The sequence below is a fragment of the Ischnura elegans genome, chromosome 4 (assembly GCF_921293095.1).
Source record: "Ischnura elegans chromosome 4, ioIscEleg1.1, whole genome shotgun sequence".
Classification (NCBI taxonomy): Eukaryota; Metazoa; Arthropoda; class Insecta; order Odonata; family Coenagrionidae; genus Ischnura; species Ischnura elegans.
Window position 1 is genome coordinate 101628966 of NC_060249.1, and position 25053 is coordinate 101654018.

Genomic DNA, 25053 nt, shown 5'->3' on the forward strand with positions numbered 1-25053 from the left:
AGTAAAATTTGACCCTGAATCAGAAGTTGAGAGAGGCAGATAGTCATGAAAAAAGGTACATATATATAATTTCCGGTTTTTCTTTGGCGTAGCCGTGAGGGAGTTCATAAGGTCGTAATTAATAATGTCTCTCAACTGAACAAACGAAGGCAAATTCTCCAATTCTTTCTCTCACAAAAGAGTTACAAAAGCAAAAAATCTCTCAATCCAATCTCTTTGCATTCACTACTTCACACTTAATTCCAATACAGTTCTATGAGTTACGGTTCTAAGGAATATCTACTGGCAATCGCGTAGGTCGGACTAAATTTAGATAAATTATAATAAAGATATTTATTTTGCTGTCCAAAAACTACACCAGAATACATAGAAAATCAGTGAAATTAAGCACCCCTGAAGATTCAATCTTTTGCAGGGGTTACCATTCAATGAAAATATAGCAATGCTCGGAAGTAAATTTTACAAATTAGATTTTTAAAAAAGAAGCTCATTCATGAGTCATCATAGTAACAAGTGTCCATATTTTATGAATAAAAGTTAGTGGACAAACTTGGATACCATTAAAAAATACAACATCAGTACAATAAAGGAAATTTAAAACAGCATTTTAATAAAATAACTTTTATCTAAGATTATTACTTCAAGTAGCATTTAAGGAGCAGAGCTCCAGTCAGTGGCGCAAACAAATAGATTGGACATTGAAAAAAAATTAACGCGGGAAAAATGAATGGAAGATTAAATCCATCACTTCCTCGCATCCCCGCAGTTTGAAATATCATGAACCCCCTCAAGCGCGTGATAACATTTTAAGCATACCAATCACATTCTTTTCCCCTTCCTCGTCTGCAGCTATTCCACGTCAATGTACTGTTCTCATCTCTGTTTATCTCTTGCCATGTTGTTTTTTTTGTGGAAATTTGTTTCCCTTTACCTTCCACTGTTTTATTTTCGCGCGAGAGAATTTTTCTCGCCGTCTTTCCTCGTCTAATTTCTCTATGGTATGGTTTATCAGCCATGACTTCTTACTTCATAAATACTAATTTTTTTCTACTACCCTGGCTACTAGTTTTTTTCCTGTTAGCTACTGCTACGATTTCTCGTCACTCTCTTATCTTATTCACATGGCTTCAATCCTTCCATCGTATCACATAATCATCCGTAGTATCTACTCTCTCCACTTCCCCGCACGTAAACTTTCAAATTCTACACATTAACTTTCCACTCTTTATACTTTCCCACGACGAATTTCAAGATAGTTGTTCCTTTATGGCACTCGTATTTCTATTCAAATGGACATTTCAATGTGTGTGAACTACTTATAGTGTATTTAAACGTCTCGATTCATCCCAGATGAGCCATCTGGCACAGTTGGTCATTAGGATAATGTACTGCATCCAAAGTACTGATTGTAACAAATGACTTTTCAAGCTGACACGTGTACGAGAGCTAAGTCATATTATCCCAGGGAATTTCGCCTTGAAAACAATAAAAATCATTTGACTACGAGAAGCAAACCCAAGTCCCCAATTTATCGGTAGGCATGGTCGGTGGTGTTTATACCTGACGAAAATTGGGAAATACGGGAGCGAATCCCGGCTAAACCAAATAATTATTTACCATGGTGACATTCCTTAGTGAAAAATACTGTATCACACTGAAGGACACCGGGTACAGGGCCCTGCTAACGTGAGAGCGTGTCGGCGATATGGAAAGGAAATCGCTGGAGGATGCTGAATTAAATAAGATATCTAATTCAATACGTTACCTAACTCAAATGATGACTGCTCTTCATCACATAAGAAAGCCTCACCAACCATCTCTTTGAATTCACTTCTTTACACTTAACGCAAATATTATTATAATCAAGAAACTAGTATTTTCCAGCAAAATCACGCATGCTACGTAAAATAGTGAATATGAATCACGAACAAACACCTCTTATAATTAGGAAAAGTCACCAATCACGAGAAACATTTTGTCTTTCTAGATATCTCAGTGGAGGGCTCAAAATATGCGGTGATTAAAATAAGTTTCATTATACAGTCATAGATATTAAAAAATTAAGAGAGTTTATGCAATTAAGACATTTTAAACAATTAAGAAATATTTAATTTCCTATCGTATAACGTAGTCGTATATTATGTAACGTCAACGGCTGAGGACTTTCGAACTATCATTCATTTTTTTAATACATACATTGTCTTTACATACACGGAGGGGGGGGGGGTTAACGAAGTAACTTACAGCTGCGAACTCTGATGTCTCCCTTGAAAAAGGAAGTGATAAATGAGGGGATGTATTGAAAGTGGTTAGGTAAAGGATGAAAGCGATTTTTCTGCAATCATAGTTAATGAGAGAGTTGAAGAACTCGTGTGGGGTGGTCGAAATAAGCACCGTTTACCTTTTACGCCCGAAATATCCTTCCTGCAATATTATCATCCGCGAACTAATGCAGTAGAAAAAAAATAAACCCCCTCATAAGGGAGACGACGTCATTTTTCACAGACGACGGCCAAAGTCTTGTCATTTTTTTCATTCAATCTATATTTATTCGTCATTTCTTCATTGCCCTCCGTTTTGGCCAACGCTACGGCGAGCTTCATAATCTCGAAACTTCCCCAATCGCGGTAGAAATAATTTAGGAATGAGAAATGTGTTTGCGGCTCGGGGATAACTCGAAAAATGCAAGAACGAAAATGAATGGACGGGGAATCCTCGGTCATCATTACGCCCCTTTTTCGTTTTTTTCTTCTCTATCTCCCTCTCTGTCCTCGGAAAACGTTTCCTGAATCTTCGATCTCTCTCTCTCGGAAGAATTTTTCGAGAAGAAGAAAAAAAACGCCATCTCCTTCCCTGCTGGCAACAATTCCTCTCGTCTCCGCTTGTGCTTTTTTCTCCCCCCACTTTTTTTTAGATTTTTATACACGCCAGCCTCTTTCATCTGCGATCCATTCCGTTCATCCCTGCCATCTCGTCGCGATTTCCTGGCAGAATTTACTTTTTTTTTACATTTATTCGGCAGAATAAATTCGTTCGCCCGTCTCTGCTTCCCTTTCCGTCTTACTCATCACTTGCCCCCTTCTTAAATCCATTTCTCCCCCTTTAACCATCAGTCTTCGAGAACCAAATTTCCTCTTTCATTCAAAAATCTGCAGTCTTTTTCCCAGACTATCCAGGTAGGTACAAGATTCCCGACACCTGGTCGTATCTCTCTCACAGTTGGCAACGCTTCCTCCGATCTCCTACTACTCCTCCTCTCCGCCTTTAATTTTTTTTCTTTCTTTCTACTCTCTCTACCTCGTCCTCTTCGGCGTCATTGCCTTGTGTTTCTTCTCCGGAGTCGCCGCCCATCACACTTCTTCTCCTCTTTTGCGTGGGCGACCCTCTTCTCGTCTCCTGGGACTCCACCCAGCCCTCGAAAAGTCGCACCCTCACGTGGAAAAAGTTTCTGGGCTCAACCCTTTCGTTATTCTTATCTCAGTGAAATAAACGTCTTTCCTTTGTTTTTTTTTCACGATTTATTTTACTCTCTTGCAGTTAATTGGCTACCAATAATTACTGATCTTCCTTTCTCTGGGAAATTCAGGGCGGCAGAAAAATAATTTCTTAATTAAATCGTACGCATCTCAAGAATTTTTTATGATGAGGGGGCATATTTTCCCGTGTAACGATGTCTTAAACGCGCTTCGGTTTTTTCCTTTAAATTTTGAAAAAGAAATCATCAATTGAAACTAAACAGGCAAGTAATTATATTACATCGAGTGGTGCCTGTCTGCCCGGTACCTGCTCAAATACTAAAAAGGTACTGAACCCATTGAAACGAAATTCGGAAGATCCTTGATGATCTCGCTTCACATTTACTACGCTATGAAACAACGGGCTTAGGGCCCAAGAAGGTCCTCAAGTGGGGCCTTTTCAATGGAATTCTACGATAATAATAGGGAAGTGCACTAATTTTTTTTTATTGCTGAATTTGAAAGTTTAGCCTAAAAAAGAAACATTAGTATAGTCACTTTTATTTTCTGCATCTGGGGTATGCACTTTAAAACGTTTTGAAAGTCGGAAAATTTCATGTTGCGCTGAAACACAGTGCCTCCATCTTGATTGAGATGTGACGTCACAAGGCAGTAGTCACCAGTGGAGTATCGCTGTATTCCGTCGCCTTCTTTAGCGCGGCGAGAGTTTCCGGGAATCGATGGAGTTTGCTTCCTAAAAATGTCGTCTAGTACCGAAAACATGAATTCAAAATAGAATTATAAATGATTTTTTGTTCCAAATTTCATCTCGACGTCGAAACAAAAGCCTGGAGAAGATATTCATTCCCGTGCCTTAAGCACAAGCTATACGGAATAAATGGTTCAAGGCTGCTCCTGACTCTTACCTATCGATGATATTCTGTTTTGAAGATCATTTGAAGGCATTGTAAGATCAAATTGATATTTATATTATAATAATTTACTTAATAGGTACCTCAGTCACATCAGAAAGTGTGTTGAGTCAAAATATAGCATCTTCCGCGTAGACCTACGTAATTTATAAACTGAAGGTAGTTTGGTTAAAGAATTATGGCGCGACTGTTATTTTACACGACCAGGCAAAATGCGTACTTTGCCCATGATGTGTGCATATATGATAACAAACGATTTTTGTTAAAGTTAATCTTTATTTGTTGAAATTAGTACATTTATAGGTGATACAGATATAAAGGTACACGGCAGGTCGCGCGGCGTAATTTGTACTCCACTGGTGACGGGTTCATCTTGCTGATCTAAAAAATTAGCTACAATACCTCGAACTTTGAAAACTCGCATTTTGGGCAGTCAAAGTACATTGTAAGAATACACGAGACCATTATAGCCCAGAATGTACGTACAATGTCGAAATCCTTGGTTTTCAAAGATTGACGTATTTTATACGCCAGCGCGCCCGGTCCAGGGTTATCAACTTTTATTTCATCCTATTTGTTAGTTGCAATTATATTTCAGAATGGTTCTTTTAGCACTGCTACTGAGGTAAACTGGTAGATACTGAGTACAAGGTACTTAGGTATGTACTGAGTAAGTAAACTCCCTTTGGAGTAACGTGAATTACAAGTGTTCGAGATATATGGCATTTTATATTCGCTTTGTGTTCTTATTAATTATGCCTGTACGCATATTGCTGCTTGCCGCGAGCCTTTAATGGTATGTGCTCTTGCAAGAGTGGTTTTCATTTTTAATGTGGAAGTTGGTCAGTATAAGCAAAGAAAAAATTTACATTTTAGCGCACACCAACCCTTGTAGTCATCGTATCTCGGCGTTTGTAATGGCACTGCTAAAATACCTAAACGCCATAATGACGATAAAAAATTTGTCTCATGTCAATGATTGCTGCAATTATAATTAATGATAAACTAGACGCCGTATGATCACAATGAAGGCAACAAAAAATAATGCCAAGACGTAGACTTGAACCACAGTCCGGGTATCATCTTTCCTTTGACTCGGGACGCTACGACTACCCCAACCGACCCATTGGGAAATTGTGGATATTTTGGATTTATATATATAACTTGTAAAAAGTAACGCATGAAAATTAATTAATTACAGCCTAACTAACGCCCTAATTGAAAAAGATGCAGCAAGGTACGCGGTCTCCGCTTGTTAGCCTTAACGTCTCGCATTTCTATGGAGCGTTGAACCTGTCCTCCTTATTCAAAAATTCAGTAACCATAAATACATCAAAGTTTGGTATACCATTTATAAATCGTTGGAATTTTCCTTCTCCCAACCAAGATAATCTTTTCTTGAACCCATCCTGGACAGCGAACCATTGCAACAACCAGCCAGCTCGGAAATAAGGCTAACATCCCATGATTCTAGTAGCGAAGGGCGAACGTTCCGGCCGGCGTGAATACATACGCAACGAATAAGTCTTGCAGCAAACGTCTGAAATAGGTTTATTAGTTTGACTCGGTTCTTACAAAAAAAGTTTTGGCATGATAAACGGCATTGTGCCAAAATATACCCAGCGAAAAATAAATGCCATCACGCATTTATTAAAGATTCAATGTGCTATTCGTACTACTCTTTCCAAACTTGAAGTTGACACGTAAATGAATATTAATATATTACGCAATGATGAAGTCGTTTACTCAAAAGAGAAGCAGCCACATATATAATCTGAAGATATTTTATGACAGCAAAAAACGGATACCCTCAAATTCTGTAATTTTTCTATGCAATAATAGTGGTAGAACTAAACGGTGTAGAAGCTGCCTTCTGCTACTGCCTTGTGACGTCACGGCCAATATTCAACATGGACACCCGTTTTAGCGGCCTTTGAATTTTTCCATATTTCAGACGGTCATCTCGAATCAAGTATTCACAATTAGGATTTAAACTGTGGTTTTACGACATTATGTTATTCTGAACTCTAATTTAAAAAATGTGTTTGGTGCATTTGAAACACTAGTGCACTTCCCTATTTTTAGATTAATTGCGTCCATAAGGCCAAGATAACAATTTTTAACTTTTCAACAGTAATGTTTTTTAATAGTAACCATTGATGATGATATAATATTTGTCACGCATGATAATGTGTACCTACAACCAATAAAACAAGTAATGAATTCGACTCTGAGGTCATTCATAAACAGTCATCTATTGTGCTTTATTTATCTACTATAATTTACTAATAGAGACAGAGAAAACGATTTATTGACCTCCTTTTTTCAGTTATCCATTCCTAAATGTTAACACAATAATTTACATTTTTTGTTTGCCTGACGTAATGGCGAGAGACAAACTGATGAAATAGGGTAGTTTCCTTCATCAAAGAAAACGAAAGGCATTGATTGCGATTCGTTACCCACCATTAGAGTATTCATGATACACAAATTATTTGGTTTTTGAAATATTGGTTTAGACGAATGGCAAGGGTCAAATTTTATCCTCATTTGAAAAAGGCCAGATTGGCGCCCATGCGATTCCACTCCACGTGACGTCACAGGGACCTAGTTTCTACACGAGAGGATAGGAGTTATACATCGTCTGAGGTTACCAATGCATGCATGAGGCACAGAGCTCAGGGAAACATGTCTTATTAATCACCTATTAAAACTGGCTAAGGTCGGAAAGTTTTCTTCGTTTGATAAGGTATTAATAAACCTTTTTTAAGCCAAGCGCTACCAGCCAGCAAGGTACTCAGCTACCCGCTAGCATCCTGCGTCCTATCAGCGCTCAGAGCCTCGATCAAGGTCACCTCACAAGGCGGGAGGGGGAACCAGAAATTCGTCGCACGGACTTTTTCCCATCATTCCTAACTACGCGTCGCGTTTTCGCGCGCTTGAAATTTTTCACTTTTCATTTAATCGCGAAAAAAATATATCGTCATTTAAAAATCTAAAAGCGTGAAATACGTACTCCAGGAGTAATAATCTTTCGATTTAGGCAATAAAAAAATAATAGGAAACCACCCTATTATGTGATGATTACCTTTAGTTTGTAAAGTCAGGGCGGTAGCAAAATAACTACTAAATTAAATCTTACAATTCGACGGGATGCTTGGCGACAATGGGTCATGTATTCCCTTATACCAATCTTTTGGAACGGATACAAGTTATCAACTCGGAACTTTTAAAGAAAATTTCATTAAATAAATTTAAGCGGGTTATTCCATGCTTGGAATGCTTTCATGAAAATACTAATCCCTTTGAAACAGCTATTAATGATAACATTTTTTCAAATAGATACTTCTGCAGTTTTTTATACTTCTCAACGCATTTTTTCAACGCCTTCTTCTTCAACTACTAATGAATCGCATTAATCTGGCCCGGCAACATCTCTAAGGAAAATATTACCAAGGAAGAGGTGTAAATAGCGGCTCTTTTCACGGAAAATGCCTTTACCTTAATCGACAAAAAAATTGACCTCTTGTCCCTGCAAAGTACCCGTGTCTTCATAAGGAATTATAATCTTTTGTGTTTTATGTCAAAATTTCGTATCGCACTCATCTCGCAAGGGAAGTTAAAATAGTTATCGTAAGGACTAGATGATAACGCCCAGAATTCTGTTGGATTAAAGGTAAGGAACTCAGATCGTATCTCAAGATGTGACGTTAAAATGAAAGGAGAAATTTCCTCCCATTTTGCCACCCGGGGTTTATAACTGATACACGCTCTCATATCTGGTGCACGTCGGTCAAGGCTCTCGGATATATAAGGCGCACTTACTCCCCTTCCAAAGTTCCCATCAACCCCACCCTCCCGAGATCGGAGTACATTGCCTTCTCTGGAACACCTGTTCCATTTCACTACTCAACCCCTGTTCGCTGCTCTCTCAATAACCTAATTCTCTTGTATGGGAAAACTCGATCCGTTAGAGATTTCTGGCGGCACGCAAGTGGCATTGAGCTTCGGATCTGACACGCAGCGATGGATGGAGGGATTGGAAGGGTCGACAGATTTTGGTGGAATTAATGTAGGCCTTCCGTGACTTTTTTCACGGAAAATGTTAGCTTCCGCTGCACGCGCTTGCATCCACGAGAAGGAATCGTCAGTGTATGAGTAAAAGGTGAATAATAAAATCCTCGAGTTTGCAGAAAGAATCGCTTTTGGGTAAGCGATGTTTGAAAACTCAAAAAGATAAATTCTGAGGATTAGAATCTATGTAGATCGCTCCATATGAATTATCCTTCTTTATTGATGCAATTATCGCTCCTGAAAGATTAATATATTTCCTCAGGACATTATATGTATTCATGGCAACAAACTCATGCTTCTGGCTCCAGAAATACGTGAGTTGGTTGGAAAAGTGATGCAATCTAGTCGCAAGTTATTCTGACGGTAAAAAAATGTAGTCAGTGAAATAAAATTATATTTTTCTTACAATCAAATAAGATTGTTCCACAGAAGTATTTTCATCGTCACACAGACAGACTATTTAAAACGGAACGGATCAAGCTATTTGCGAGGGAATATTTCACAATCAGATACTTATAACAAATACCTCTTTCTGAATCATCTACGAAAACTAAAGAACCTTGAAATGTAAAAAAATACCTACTATGGCAATTCGAAATGCGTACATTTCCTACGGCATTATTCCTATTTGAACTTTAGCCCAGCACATCCCGTTTTGATATGAGGAATCCAACCAAATACGTATTGCTACCATTATTAATGTGGTGGCCATTATGTAGTTTCTCCAGATGAGTCGTAAATATTTCACAGCCGTAAAGTCACTTTATTCAAAATTATGCTCGAGTTGGCCAAATGTCACCCATATATTATCCGGCATTTACATCTACAAATGTGCATTTAAAAAAGAATAATTTCAGCAACATTTCCGACAGTGATTTATTTAAAGTGATTGTTGTTTTTTAGGCTTTTCTGATGAAGACCTTCTGTTAATTAACTGTAATAACAAAGTTAACAGACACGTTTTAAAATGCTCTCAGCCAATACTATCCATTAATGTAACCAATCAGCCAACACTATCCTATGACATTATCGAGAGGTAAAATTAGGTGTCTTTATAGATTTAGCAACTATAGAATGAGTGAACAAACCACTATTGATTAAGGATATAATAACTTGATATTAAATATGAAGTGACCCATTTTATCGCGGTATCGAATATGAAATATAATTCTATGAGAACAGTCTTCTCCTTCAAAGAAGTATCCATCTTTTTTTAGCCACGGTTCGTCATGTGTTGACTGTTGTGTTCATTATGTTTCTCTCAAGAACGTCTCCTAAGAATCAATGAAGGGCTAGAACAAAGTGAACAATTGTTTTCACAACAATATCAGCCTCCAACATTGTACATTGAATTGTATTACAATGTAAACTTTCTCTAAAGGCAAAAATGATATCAGATGTCTTCAAAGAAGTAGGATGTAAAGGAAGAATGAGTATAACGCAATCGATATGTGGTACAAAAATTAATATTCAATACTGATAATAGAAGAGCACGCAAACTCTTGTAATTTTCCTAACTTTCATCAAACTTACACCCACCTAGGTTTCAACAACTAACCAATGCTTGCATGTGCTTCTAGCACCATGGTTGCGAATTCCAGAAAATTAAAACTGAGCCTAGACTTTAATATTTAATACGGAGTGACCCATCTTTTCACGTTCACCAGTTCGGAAGATAATGCTCCGAGAACAGTCATCTCCCTCAAATAAGGATAAATCCCACACCACCTCGACCTTGCATTTCTCAAACTCTCCGTCATCTCTCCTGGCTGAGCCAATCCCCTCACGCCGATATCGTCGCACGGGGCGACAAATAACAAAAAAAAGATACGAGTCCTGGTCCGGAAAATCTGACAGTCGTTTATTCCGAGAGCCCGAGTTACGGACAAAAATGGGAGTGAGGAATATATTAGTCTCCGGATCTCGTTTTGTCTCTCTCACTTCGTCCCCATGGCAACGCTTTCCAGTCCCCTCCCCCCCCCCCCCTGCATCCCAAACATCGGGTCCACCCTTGTCGCCCCAGCTGCCCACGCCACCGGACGATATGAGACGCCCTCCATTGTTCCACCTCCGAAGAACGCATTCCACGAGGACCACCCCACTCGTCATTCTTCCTCCTCCGCGTACATATATGTATGTTTCCCACCTCGCTCATCTCATCAAGTAGTCAATCTCCCCTCTCCTTATGCAGCCTGAAAATCTCCAGCTGTCGCGTCTTCTGCTACGAAATATTGCCGTTTCGACAGTGCTATCACAAGTAAAGGGATAAGAATGTGGATTACACATCAGAAAAGTATGAAATATGATTCATATTTACGATAGTGCGTAGGATATATACGAACTGAAGGTGGCAAATGAACGTGGTTATTTTACATCCTTTCCTCTTTTTTGACTATGGCACTGGCAGTCTCTCTGAAATGAGTACCTACTAATAGTGATTTCCATAGGAATAAATTTTACGGAATTTCTTCCCCAAGTGTTGCCATGAGGTCACTATTTAGCTGAGGACATGTTCAAAAATAAGTATTTGATACAGGAAAGCCTAGCTTAGGTAAGCAAAAAGTGAAGCCCAAGAAGTGAACAGGCTTATGGCTAAGTAACAGAGAGGAAAAGATAGAATTGTAGGAAACACCCCATGCGCCGTTGAACGTAACTGCGTTTGTTAAGACAACAAAGAAGCATAATTGTGATATGACTTATATAAACTGCGCCTTTTTATACCACATGTATTTCATCTATTTTAAGTGAAACCTATATTCACTTAAATTGGATGAAACCTGGTACCAGCCATCGCTTTTTAAAACGATCTTCTTACCGTATCAAAAATTGGATACGTAGTTTTGAACAACCCCCACGGGACTGTAAGCGAAAAACGCAGGTCGTTCTTGCAGAGTCGGAAATAAGTGGAAATTTGGCTTAAATTTAGTTAAAACGAGGCAACTATTTGGAGGAAACACGAGTAAATATTTGATCAGCAATTGAAATGAGCAATCGCACCCCTCACAGATGACCCAATGTGTCATGACATATGTCGCAATAATGACGTAATAACACGAGTAGAGGGGGAAATGAGCGAAGAAAAGAATTCTTGGGGAGAAGAGTCAAAGGGGACACGCTTCGGCATTTCTATATTTGGCAGTCCGATTTCGTACGCGATCGAAAAGGGGCAGAAGCGTGCAGGATTCCGAGTCGGAAGCTTCAAAGGCCACAGAGCCTTCCCCGATGGCGATTATGAATTAAAACATGAGCCGTGCTTCATTATTTTTTATTTAGTAGATAGATAAAAGCGGTGTCACACGCGTGGCTCAAACTTGAAATCCGCGGCTTTACAAAGAAATGAAAACCTGGAATTCCACTCGTGCAAACAAAAGGCTGCCAGTTGATTAAGTTTATTGCGAGATGACTCACAGTCACTATTGTCAGTCAGGAATAAAGGTTAGTTTAGGTTTCATCAAAATTTTAACTACAAATCAATCATCATGGATATTTAAGAACTGTAAGTATAATTCGTTTACCTTAAATAAATTTACGGTCTTCAATGACAAATAATTTTACATTTTTTACTTACTTATTCAGTGTTTTACATGACTGTGGAAGAAGGGGAGTTTTACCTCACGTATTATTCATTTATTAGAGTTTATGCTGGATCCCTTAAAGCAAGCTGTTTATGTATGTGGTATTAGCAAAAGAAAAGTAACGTCCAGTTAACTTTAACGAGGTTTTATTACACATAACCTGGTCATTATGACACTTCTAACTGCCACGCATTCAAATAACCAACCAAGTTCACAAAAATAATTAAAAACACTTGGAATAACTAGTGCTGTCAGCTTACAAGTTTTTTTCAAGCCAACCCATTTTTTCATTAACAACCAGAATATTTTAGTAACCATTAAAACGTCTCTCTTTACGACATGGTATTTTAAAAATTCGCAATAAATGTCATTTTTTCATGCTATTGAGACATGCCCAAACAAAAGGTTTATATCAGTCAGCCATGGTGTGATAAAGATATTAGTCAGACATTTAATTGATTGAAATAGTGACCACTAAACCAATGTTCCATGGTTAAATACTAAGCAAGAATACTATATTTCTACACTTCATTTGAACCTCCAACATATTAGACAATGTACCTAGGTCTTTATGAAGCAGTGCAGTATATAGTCTAGACCAATGAACCACGCATTGGTACAATGGTCTGACAATTTCATAGCAACCTGCTTTAAAAGTGTGATTCTCCACCATAAAATCCAAAAACTTTGGAATGCCCCGTCCAATCGTGAAAAAAGGAGAAATATTCAATCGAAACACGATATTCTGAGAACCGTGTAATAAACGAAAGAGAAGAAAATTGAATTTTAAAATCGGATCCGGGATCGTTCTTTTCCTGCGCGTTCGGACTAGATTCGTTCGTCACGCACTCTCTCTCCCTTCTTTTGAAGAGAAAAGGAAATGAATTATCAAGGCGCAAAACGATTACGGTCGAAAGAGGAGGTGTGAATCAGCAGGGCCCGCAAAGGATTCCACATCATTAATTAATTTAAAGCGGAACTGCCTGCAACGCTAGCAAGCCTCTCAAACGGGCGTATAGCCGCCGGCTGATAAAAATTCAAGCATCTCGTCAACATTTCATGACCCGTGCCGACTGACAAAGGGACAGAAATGAAGCGCACTACACCGATCCACAAACGAACCTTTTTTTCGTGTTGTTGTTGTTGTTGTTATTTAAATGCATGACGCGGATCAAAAGTCGAGATTTAAACTCGCTTAGATTCCGAATGGAAAATTTTGGGAACGGTATGCATGCATATACGCGAGCACCATCGGTTCCGGTCATCAACGCTGTTTTACCAACAGTGCGTGAGCACTCACTAGTCCGTTAGAGTTCACGTATTCGTGTGTGTGTGTGTGCAGCGTGGTTGTTTTGGATGGATATGCAAATACGGTCAAAAACTGTCTCTGACTCGCAACAGGGCTCGGCGTTTTCGTTCTAAGCGGACGGATGTTCGTTTAACTCAGGAACGGGTCGTGCATATTAAAATTAACTCCCGCAATGGTGCAGCACCAAACCGTTGGGGGGAGTTACTCAGGTATCGGTGCGTCAAAAACACGAGAGAGATGTCGGGATCGAAAAACAGTGTTAAGCGTAGAGCCTATCTAATGAATATTCCTATTGACGGAACTGTTACACTGTTTAAAAAATAATGACAAATGCAATAGAACCTTCTTCTCCGCTTTAAATCGCCACTTTCCCGGTCAGTTAAAACAATTATGCCAAGAAAAATGGCCTCATTTTATTATAAACTTTTAATGCCTTCTAAAATTCTAATGCTTTCACTTAACACTGTGACAATGAAAAAATGACAATTGCGTAAAACTGCACTTCTTTGCAGATTAAGAATATTCACTGAAATTGCTCTAACAAGAAATGCGAACAATACGATTAAAAATATATCGAAGAGTATTTCTGCTTAGCATGAGCCAAATAAGAAGCCGTGTTGTACGTTATGAGATTCTTTTTGGAATCACATGAAAACAACTTTTCTCCAAGTAACACAAAACTATCTGGCCAAGCCAAATATTAATGCTATTTCAATGAAGTATGAATTCGCTTCTGACAAAAAATAAACGTTTCGTCGAACTAGAAAATGTATTATCAAGAATTTTAATCAGCAAATATCAATACTAAATAGGTGCTGGATCCAGAGTCTGATTATCTTGATCTCAATATGGCAACAATTACTATGGAAAAATCATATAAAAAGGGAGCACTATAAGTATACCTACAGTGTAAACCACGTTTAGGATCACTTCATCCCCGAAGCATATTATATTTTTCTATTATGCGTAATATTTCTATGGTCGTGCGGTGTGTATGTGGCGGTCCTCTTGCATGCTGCATGTAGGTGATTGATCACCCCCTGCCAAATACCCTAAAGGTGACTCGCAGGGTATTATATGGATGTATGTATGTATATATGCTATTGTATGGATGTATATACTACAAGTTAACTACCCATTCTCCGAATTTATAATGGATATCCGTGTTCCCCCTATCTTTTTTCCAGGCTACGCTCTGTATAGCGACCGCAGCTCGTTCATCATCCACAATTATTTGCTCCATTCACTTGAATTACCTCGTTCAAGATTTCTCCAACAAATCTCATTCTTTCCCTTTTCACACCAGGCATTTTTTTCGCAACTCCTCCCTTTCGTTCCCCGCTCTCTTATCCATGTCCTTACACGCAACCGAAACACTGCCACACATTCCGTAGAAGACTCTCTTCCTCTGTCCACAGTGCTCAAAATTTCTCTGTATGCAAATTCGCTTCAGAGGGGTGGACTGGAAATAGTAGTTTTTTTCCACTAACTTTCAGCTAATCTTATTCTGATGGTTGTTATACTCATGATAACCTCATCCACTTTCATTTTCTCTCTCGCCATGGGTATTCGTTATTTAATACCGTAACATCGAATTCTTATTACACAAAGTCGCGTAATAAACAAGCAAATAAACATGTACCGAATGTTCATAAATTCGATATGATTTCAGGAAGTTTAGAGCCTCACACGGTTATATATGCATAATTAAAGAAAGGGTGATCATATCCCTTATGTCCTCATTATTCCTTTGATATGTTTTAAGGCTCGAACGCGGACATGAGTTAACTCGTCTAGGACTCACGGTGTTTTAACTTTTAAAAGGGCATAATAAATCTTTCAACACTCACAATCAGTATTATTTAATTTTATGAGGTACAAAAACACAAGTGCATTATTTTTACGGGATCAAATCGTATATATAAACGTATCTATATCATACAGTGTACGTGGTACAATAATAAACGCTCGGAACAGACTGTGTTTTCGAGATATGTGACTTGGAATGAACCGGAATATCCCGATAGGGTAATCAAAGAATATATAAGGACTCATAAAAGCAGCCCTTACATCGCTCACGTAAACTATTTTTTATTCTTCCGCAGGGCCCATGAGGCCTTGGAATGGGACCTTAATCATATCATAAGACATACATGTGAAGTTAATGCCTGCTGACCTTTTTTCTTATGCATATTTTAATAAGTGATAATGGTCACATGTAGTTAAAACATATACCACTGGAAAGAAAAATAAATACGAATTCTTACTCTTGCAACCGATTTTCGTTATCCTCGTGATACGGTGAATTTAAAAAAATCATAAAATTCCTGAAATTTTAGCACTTTTTGCTTTATGTCCACTTGTCGACCGTCAGTACTGTTTGCGTAGTTTGACATCTCTTCTACCGATAGAGTTTGCGATACCTACGAAACTGTAAACTATCCATGAGAGTTTTTGAATACATTGGATTTACCAGACATGTCATCGCACCGTTTACGACTGCAGACTGGATCTTCAGTTATTTTCCTTTGTAATATGAACTCACCACGGCTGTGCAATAGCACGCGATCAGTAATAAAAAAATCGATGAAAAACATTGTAGAAGCCAGCATTTTGAGTGGAAAGTTCTAAGAAGAAGATTTACTACTACCACGTATCCCTATTATTCCGACAGATGTGCCAATTGAATTCGTACGGGTTCAATTTCCAATTATATTGACAATCCTTATGACATTCAATATGTCCCAAGGCCAAACGATTTCTGTTTGTGGCTTAGATTTGGGTGCACCGCGTTTTTCAAACGGACAGTTACAGTTTGTTTGTGCTGGAAAAGGTGGACTCACTATAATATCGCAATCTTAATCACACTAAGAGATATATAATGTTTATTTTTTAATTGTCATGCTTTGAATTTTGCTGAAGAGATGTCATTTGAAGTTTATCGATAAAGATAATAGAAGTAAAATGAATAAAAAAAAGAATGTTTGGTATTTTATTATTTTTATAGCGTGCCATTCCTTTGGAGTCATATACAACATTACCACACCCGTAAAATAAGTTAATTATTTTTTATTTGACCTCCAAATTATTCACTGGAAATAATTTATGCAACGAATGAACCTTTGCCAGGTCAGCTAGCATGTTATAAACCTGCGTCAGGTAACAAATGTTAGAACTATGCGCTGGAAGCTGATGATAACAGGAGTTCTCCAGCCAAAATGTAATCAGAGCTGGCTCCGGCCAGCGTAAGATGGACGCGGAGGAAACCAGGCATAATCATAAAAATAACTTGGTATACATCCAGACCAGCGGTCCTCAGCAGTACCATTGGTAGCTGCCATTAGCCACAATTGAAAAAAAATCCATACCTATACATACAATCAGTCTCTCTTGGGGATCTTGGGAATCGCCCCCACTCCCTTCAGACTGGACGTATCATTGGAGCGTTGCGTTGTCCCATCCATCATCGGCGCAAGAGGAGGAACCGCTTCGGTCCGGGGAGAGAGACGGGGCCCGCGGGGGCACGAGCGAGCGGCCGCAACACGAAGGGGCCACACCACAGACAAGAGCAAGGCAACGGGGGAGGAAGGAGTGCGTGGGAAGGAGGAGAAGAAGAACAATATAATGGGAGTGAGTGAGGGCTTGGGATTGCCGTGAACTCCAAAAGGGAAAGGATTAGCGAAGGGGATTGGATTCTGAGGGGGAGTGCTAGGGGGGGGGGCTTAGAGGAGGCGAGAATTTGGAAATAGGGGTGGTTGGAGTAGGGGGAGGAGGAGTGGGGGTGGTTGCAAAGAGGGGGAGGGGGTTTCAAGGATTTGTGTGGATTAAGAGACGGAGTGAGAGTACGCGGGAAGGGGGGTAAAAGGGGGGGATCAGCGAGATTTTATTGCATGGCTAGTTGAAATGAAGGGTGAGGGTGAAGGAACTAGGAAATAAATTAAACTTCAACTTAATTCTATCGTCTATCTGTCACTTTTTACGCCAAGATCGGATAAGTGCGTGATACAGAAATGCGGTTAAATTATTGAATTTTGAAATTTGAACAAAAATAAATAATATAAGAACTCATGATTTCCAGCTTAAATGTGTGAAAACTTTCCATTATGGAAAATTGAAAAAATATTCTTTTTGAGGTTCGCTTATATATTTGAAAAAGGAAGACCCGATTTTCATAGCATAGTTACAACATCAGGTGACGATGACGATGACCACACTATGTAACTATTTAATGAAACCCGGATTGTACTTTTTCAAATATATTAGTGAATCTAACATAGTATTTTTTTCATTTACCAAAGATAACTAAGCAATACGTCTTACCTTTTAATTTAATTTTATTTCAACACGTGCATAGTGGGCAAAGAATTTAAGCACACACACAGAAATCTCATTAATAAAGATCATTACAGCGAATATTTGTGATGTATGAGTCATTTTAATTAAAACGAGTCGATTGGGTGCTTGAATTCTTCAAGCGGGTAATTAGGAGGGTGGGAACATTGTTGTGTCACGTGTTGTCGAGCATTGTGTCCATAAGTGTTAAAAATATTCAAAAATTTCCCTGCCGGTTTTTGAAAGGGTAAGGAACTTAATTGTTTACTTTTAAAATTATTTGTTATTTTCAATATGATTTCATTTGACGGATAGTTCATTATTTGAATAGGCTAAGTTTAGCACTGAGACATAATTGGAATAAGGTTTTTAAAATTTCAAGACAGTGATGATTTTGTGGTTATTTTTCAACTCTTAAAGTCCAAAAGCGTTGTGATAAGCGAAACTTCAAAATGAAACGCAGATTCCTTAGATAAATATATAAAGATGTACCACTCGCAAAACATATGTCCATAATGCAGTGTGTAAAATACTAAATTGTAACGATTCCCCAAATTTCTTTGGTACTAAAAAATAGTTATTCTCAAGATATTCCAATTTGAAAAAAATAGCTTTGGCATATTTGCTATCATTATCGTATCGAATTATCAAGTATACTGTTTTGAAAATTCGCAATCCTGTTCCAGTCTTCGATCATCAACCCTAAATTTCCTGGTCAACTATGTACGTGGATAGAAAATCCTGTATGTAATAACGATTCGATATATTTTAAGAAAAAGCATATTCAATATATATATAGATCGTGAGACTACACGCAAAGCATATTTCCATTGGGCATTGTGAGGAAGACCAAGATGTACCCATTCACCAAATTTCATTGGTCAAACGGATACAATAATCAAGTTATGCCAATTTAAATATTTGCTAAAATAATCAAATCGATTTTTCAATTATACTGACATCTGTACTGTTAAATCCGCGATGCTATTGGTTTAACTTCCAGTGTATGGGTATCTACTACATAATTCCTGGTCAACTATGTCCTCGGATGTAAAATCCTACATGTAATAGCAATTCGATATATTTTAAGAAAAAGTAAATTCGATTTATATCGAACGTGAGACTATAAACAAAAAATATTTCGATTGGGCATTGTGAGGAATACCAAGATGTACCCATTTACCAAGTGTGATTGGTCCAACGTAAATACTAATCATGTTATGCCATTTCGCGTATTTGCTACAATTATGGAATCGATCTTTCGATAAAACTGTAATCTGCACTGTAATATCCGCAAAGCCGTGGATTTTAATTCCAGTTAATAGAAATCTTCTCTATATTTCCCGGTCAACTATGTCCTTGGATGTAAAATCCTATATGTTATAGAATTCGATATATTTTAAGAAAAAGTAGATTCGATATATATCGAACGTGAGACTAAACATAAACAATATTTCAATTGGGCATTGTGAGGAATCCCAAGATGTACCCATTCACAAAATTTCATTGGTGCAACGTATATACTAATCAAAATATGCTAATTTCAGCATTTGCTATAACTATCGAATCGATCTTTCGATTATACTGACATCTGTACTGTAAAATCCGCAAAAATATCGATTTTATTTCCACGATATGGTCATCTTCTATATAATTGCTGGTCAACAATGCCCGTGGGTGTAAAATCCTAAATGTTATAGCTATTCAGTATAATTTGTGAAAAAGCAGATTCGATATGTATCGAATGTGAGACTACATGCAAAACATATTTCCATGGGGCAATGTGAGGAATACCAAGATGTACCCATTCACCAATTTTCATTGGTCCAACGTAAATACTAATCCAGTTATGCCAATTTGCGTATTTGCTACAATAATCGATTCGATCTTTCGATTATACTGACATCTGTAATGTAAAATCCGCAATGACATTTTTTTTATATCCAGTCTATGGTCATCTACTATATAATTCCTGGTCAAGAATGCCCATGGGTGTAAAATCCTAAATGTCATAGCTATTCGATATAATTTGTGAAAAAGCAGATTCGATATGTATCGAATGTGAGACTACATGCAACACATATTTCCATTGGGCAATGTGAGGAATACCAAGATGTACCCATTCACCAATTATCATTGGTCCAACGTATATACTAATCCAGTTATGCCAATTTGCGTATTTGCTACAACAATCGATTCGATCTTTCGATTATACTGACATCTGTAATGTAAAATCCGCAATGACATTTTTTTATATCCTGTCTATGGTCATCTACTATATAATTCCTGGTCAAGAATGCCCATGGGTGTAAAATCCTATATGTTATAGCTATTCGATATAAATTGTGAAAAAGCAGATTCGATATATATCGAATGTGAGACTACATGCAAAACATGTTTTCATTGCGCATTGTGAGGAATAAAAAGATGTACCCATTCACCAAATTTCATTGGTCAAACGGAAACACTATTGAAGTTATGCCAATTAACGTATTTGCTAGAATAATCGAATCGATTCTTCGATCATACTGACATCTGTACTTTAAAATCCGCATTGCTTTTGGTTTAACTTACAGTCTATGGGTATCTACTATATAATTCCTGGTCAACTATGTCCTTGGATGTAAAATCCTATGTGTTATAGCAATTCGATATATTTTAATAAAAATTATATTCGATATATATCGAGCGTGAGACTACATACAAAACAAATTTCCATTGGGCATTGTGAGGAATACAAAGATGTACCCATTCACCAAATTTCATTGGTCCAACGGAAACACAATTGAAGTTATGCCAATTAACGTATTTGCTATAATAATCGAATCGATTTTTCGATCATACTGACATCTGTACTTTGAAATTCGCAATGTTTTTGGTTTAATTTCTGGGATATGGGTATCTACTATGTATTTCCTTGTCTACTATGTCCTTAGATGTAAAATCCTATATGCTATAGCAATTCGATATATTTTAAGAAAAAGTAGATTCGATATATATCGAGCGTGAGACTATATACAAAACATGTTTACATTGCGCATTGTGAGGAATACCATGATGTACCAATTCACTAAATTTCATTGGTCCAACGTATACACTTATCATTTTATGCCAATTTCCGTATTTGCTATAAAAATCGAATCGTACATTCGACTATACTGCCTCCTGTATTGAAAAATTCGCATCCTATTGATAACCCCTCCATGCGATGGCCATACCCTTATCCCTCTCTTCTCTACTATCCCCGCTTTCAAAATTTCGCCTATGTTCTTATATTGGTGACGTATGTAGGGCGATGCGTGTATTTCTTACGGGGACCTAATACAAAAAGATATAAATTCATATTGATATATCTTCGTTAGGAAACAATACTCATCTAAATAATTTATGTGTACGCATAATTCATTTCTTCCCTTACATATTTTTATAATTTTTATCCCCGTAACTATGTAAATAGGTCTGAAAAATGGCTCAATCGAATGCAACCTTTTATCGATCATAACTTAGACTGTAATCGCTCGATTCGCTTGATTTAACTTTTGTCGAAGAAAAGACATTAACAGTAGTATTATATATGACTTTCACATTCATGCTTTGATTAAGAAAAAAGTTATTAGCGATTTAAGCGTAACCAAGGAGATTGGTATCGATATAACTCGCACATGAATCGATCGAGCGAAATGGTCATCATTGCAAAATTTGACCATTTTGATAAAAGTATTACTCTGAAAATTTCATTTCTCTAGCTTAAACGGTTGCTAAGATATTCAAGATTGCATGCTCCACAAAAAAATGGCGACAATGATTTTTCGCGTGCAGGACATTTTTCGGAATTTAATTATGAATAACCCAAGAGGGATACGGAGAAAGTGAGCTCAAACGTGAGGGTTCGGAGAACCCTCTAACGGTTTTTCCTAAAGAGTCCAAATTTTCATATGGCACATGTCTCAAGGCTGAAATCCGAGTTTGAAAATTCGCCCATCACGACAATGTTAAATCGAAATCGTTTATTCCTCGGAATTGTATCGACGTACGAAAATTTAAAGATAGCCAAAAAATTAACCAAAGAATTATCTAACTTTTTGGCAAAGGAATTTGTCGTACGATTATTGGAAGTTGGTCAAAAAAATTCCCAAAGTTTTCCCATAAGAAAAGCATGGAGAGCATTCAAACAGTAATAAAAAATACTAAATATCAATTCGTCGCTATGGCAACCACACCAAAAAATCGACCAAAAAATCTAGTCCATGTCCATTGAATATCATGTTCCTCGGGCGTTTAAAAGTACAAAATAAAAGCGATAAAGTTGTAGTCCCATAAGGCTCCCATGTTAATTCAAGTCGATATATCTCGAAAACTAATCGACTTTTTCAAGTTTTCAGATTTTTCCTCCCGATGAATTTTTTTTTACTTTTACGTCCAATATGTCATATACCCACACCTATCACAGTTTGGGCTACTAATTTGTGTCAATCACCCAATCAATCAATTACTTTCCCACTTTATATATGTAACGAGTCGATTGGGTGCTTGAATTCTTCAAGCGGGTAATTAGGAGGGTGGGAACATTGTTGTTTCACGTGTTGTCGAGCATTGTGTCCATAAGTGTTAAAAATATTCAAAAATTTCCCTGCCGGTTTTTGAAAGGGTAAGGAACTTAATTGTTTACTTTTAAAATTATTTGTTATTTTCAATATGATTTCATTTGACGGATAGTTCATTATTTGAATAGGCTAAGTTTAGCACTGAGACATAATTGGAATAAGGTTTTTAAAATTTCAAGACAGTGAAGATTTTGTGGTTATTTTTCAACTCTTAAAGTCCAAAAGCGAAATTGTGATAAGCGAAACTTGAAAATGAAACGCAGATTCCTTAGATAAATATATAAAGATGTACCACTCGCAAAACATATGTCCATAACGCAGTGTGTAAAATACTAAATTGTAACGATTCCCCAAATTTCTTTGGTACTAAAAAATAGTTATTCTCAAGATATTCCAATTTGAAAAAAATAGCTTTGGCATATTTGCTATCATTATCGTATGGAATTATCAAGTATACTGACACGTGTATTGAAAATTCGCAATCCTGTTCCAGTCTTCGATCATCAACCCTAAAATTCCTGGCCAACTATGTACGTGGATAGAAAATCCTGTATGTAATAACGATTCGATATATTTTAAGATAAAGCATATTCAATATATATAGATCGTGAGACTACACGCAAAGCATATTTCCATTGGTCATTGTGAGGAAGACCAAGATGTACCCATTCACCAAATTTCATTGGTCCAACGTAAATACTAATCATGTTATGCCAATTCGCGTATTTGCTACAATTATCGAATCGATCTTTCGATAAAACTGCTATCTGCACTGTAATATCCGCAATGCCATAGATTATAATTCCAGTTAATAGAAATCTTCTCTATATTTCCTGGTCAACTATGTCCTTGGATGTAAAATCCTATATGTTATAGCAATTCGACATATTTTAAGAAAAAGTAGATTCGATATATATCGAACGTGAGACGAAACGCAAACAATATTTCAATTGGGCATTGTGAGGAATCCCAAGATGTACCCATTCACAAAATTTTATTGGTGCAACGTATATACTAATCAAAATATGCTAATTTCAGCATTTGCTATAACTATCGAATCGATCTTTCGATTATACTGACATCTGCACTGTAAAATCCGCAACGATATTGATTTTATTTCCACGCTATGGTCATCTTCTATATAATTGCTGGTCAACAATGACCGTGGGTGTAAAATCCTAAATGTTATAGCTATTCGATATAATTTGTGAAAAAGCAGATTCGATATGTATCGAATGTGAGACTACATGCAAAACATATTTCCATTGGGCAATGTGAGGAATACCAAGATGTACCCATTCACCAGTTTTCATTGGTCCAACGTATATACTAATCCAGTTATGCCAATTTGCGTATTTGCTACAATAATCGATTCGATCTTTCGATTATACTGATATCTGTAATGTAAAATCCGCAATGACATTTTTTTAATATCCAGTCTATGGTCATCTACTATATAATTCCTGGTCAAGAATGCCCATGGGTGTCAAATTGGTCCAACGTAAATACTAATCATGTTATGCCGTTTCGCGTATTTGCTACAATTATCGAATCGATCTTTCGATAAAACTGCAATCTGCACTGTAATATCCGCAAGGCCGTGGATTTTAATTCCAGTTAATAGAAATCTTCTCTATATTTCCTGGTCAACTATGTCCTTGGATGTAAAATCCAATATGTTATAGCAATTCGATATATTTTAAGAAAAAGTAGATTCGATATATATCGAACGTGAGACTAAACACAAACAATATTTCAATTGGGCATTGTGAAGAATCCCAAGATGTACCCATTAACAAAATTTCATTGGTGCAACGTATATACTAATCAAAATATGCTAATTTCAGCATTTGCTATAACTATCGAATCGATCTTTCGATTATACTGACATCTGTACAGTAAAATCCGCAGCGATATTGATTTTATTTCCACGCTATGGTCATCTTCTATATAACTGCTGGTCAACAATGCCCGTGGGTGTAAAATGCTAAATGTTATAGCTATTCGATATAATTTGTGAAAAAGCAGATTCGATATGTATCGAATGTGAGACTACATGCAAAACATATTTCCATTGGGCAATGTGAGGAATACCAAGATGTACCCATTCACCAATTTTCATTGGTCCAACGTATATACTAATCCAGTTATGCCAATTTGCGTATTTGCTACAATAATCGATTCGATCTTTCGATTATACTGACATCTGTAATGTAAAATCCGCAATGACATTTTTTTTATATCCAGTCTATGGTCATCTACTATATAATTCCTGGTCAAGAATGCCCATGGGTGTAAAATCCTATATGTTATAGCTATTCGATATATATTGTGAAAAAGCAGATTCGATATATATCGAATGTGAGACTACATGCAAAACATATTTCAATTGGGCAATGTGAGGAATACCAAGATGTACCCATTCACCAATTTTCATTGGTCCAACGTATATACTAATCCAGTTATGCCAATTTGCGTATTTGCTACAATAATCGATTCGATCCTTCGATTTTACTGACATCTGTAATGTAAAATCCGCAATGACATTTTTTTTATATCCAGTCTATGGTCATCTACTATATAATTCCTGGTCAACTATGTCCTTGGATGTAAAATCCTATGTGTTACAGCAATTCGATATATTTTAATAAAAATTATATTCGATATATATCGAGCGAGAGACTACATACAAAACAAATTTCCATTGGACATTGTGAGGTATACAAAGATGTACCCATTCACCAAATTTCATTGGTCAAACGGAAACACTAT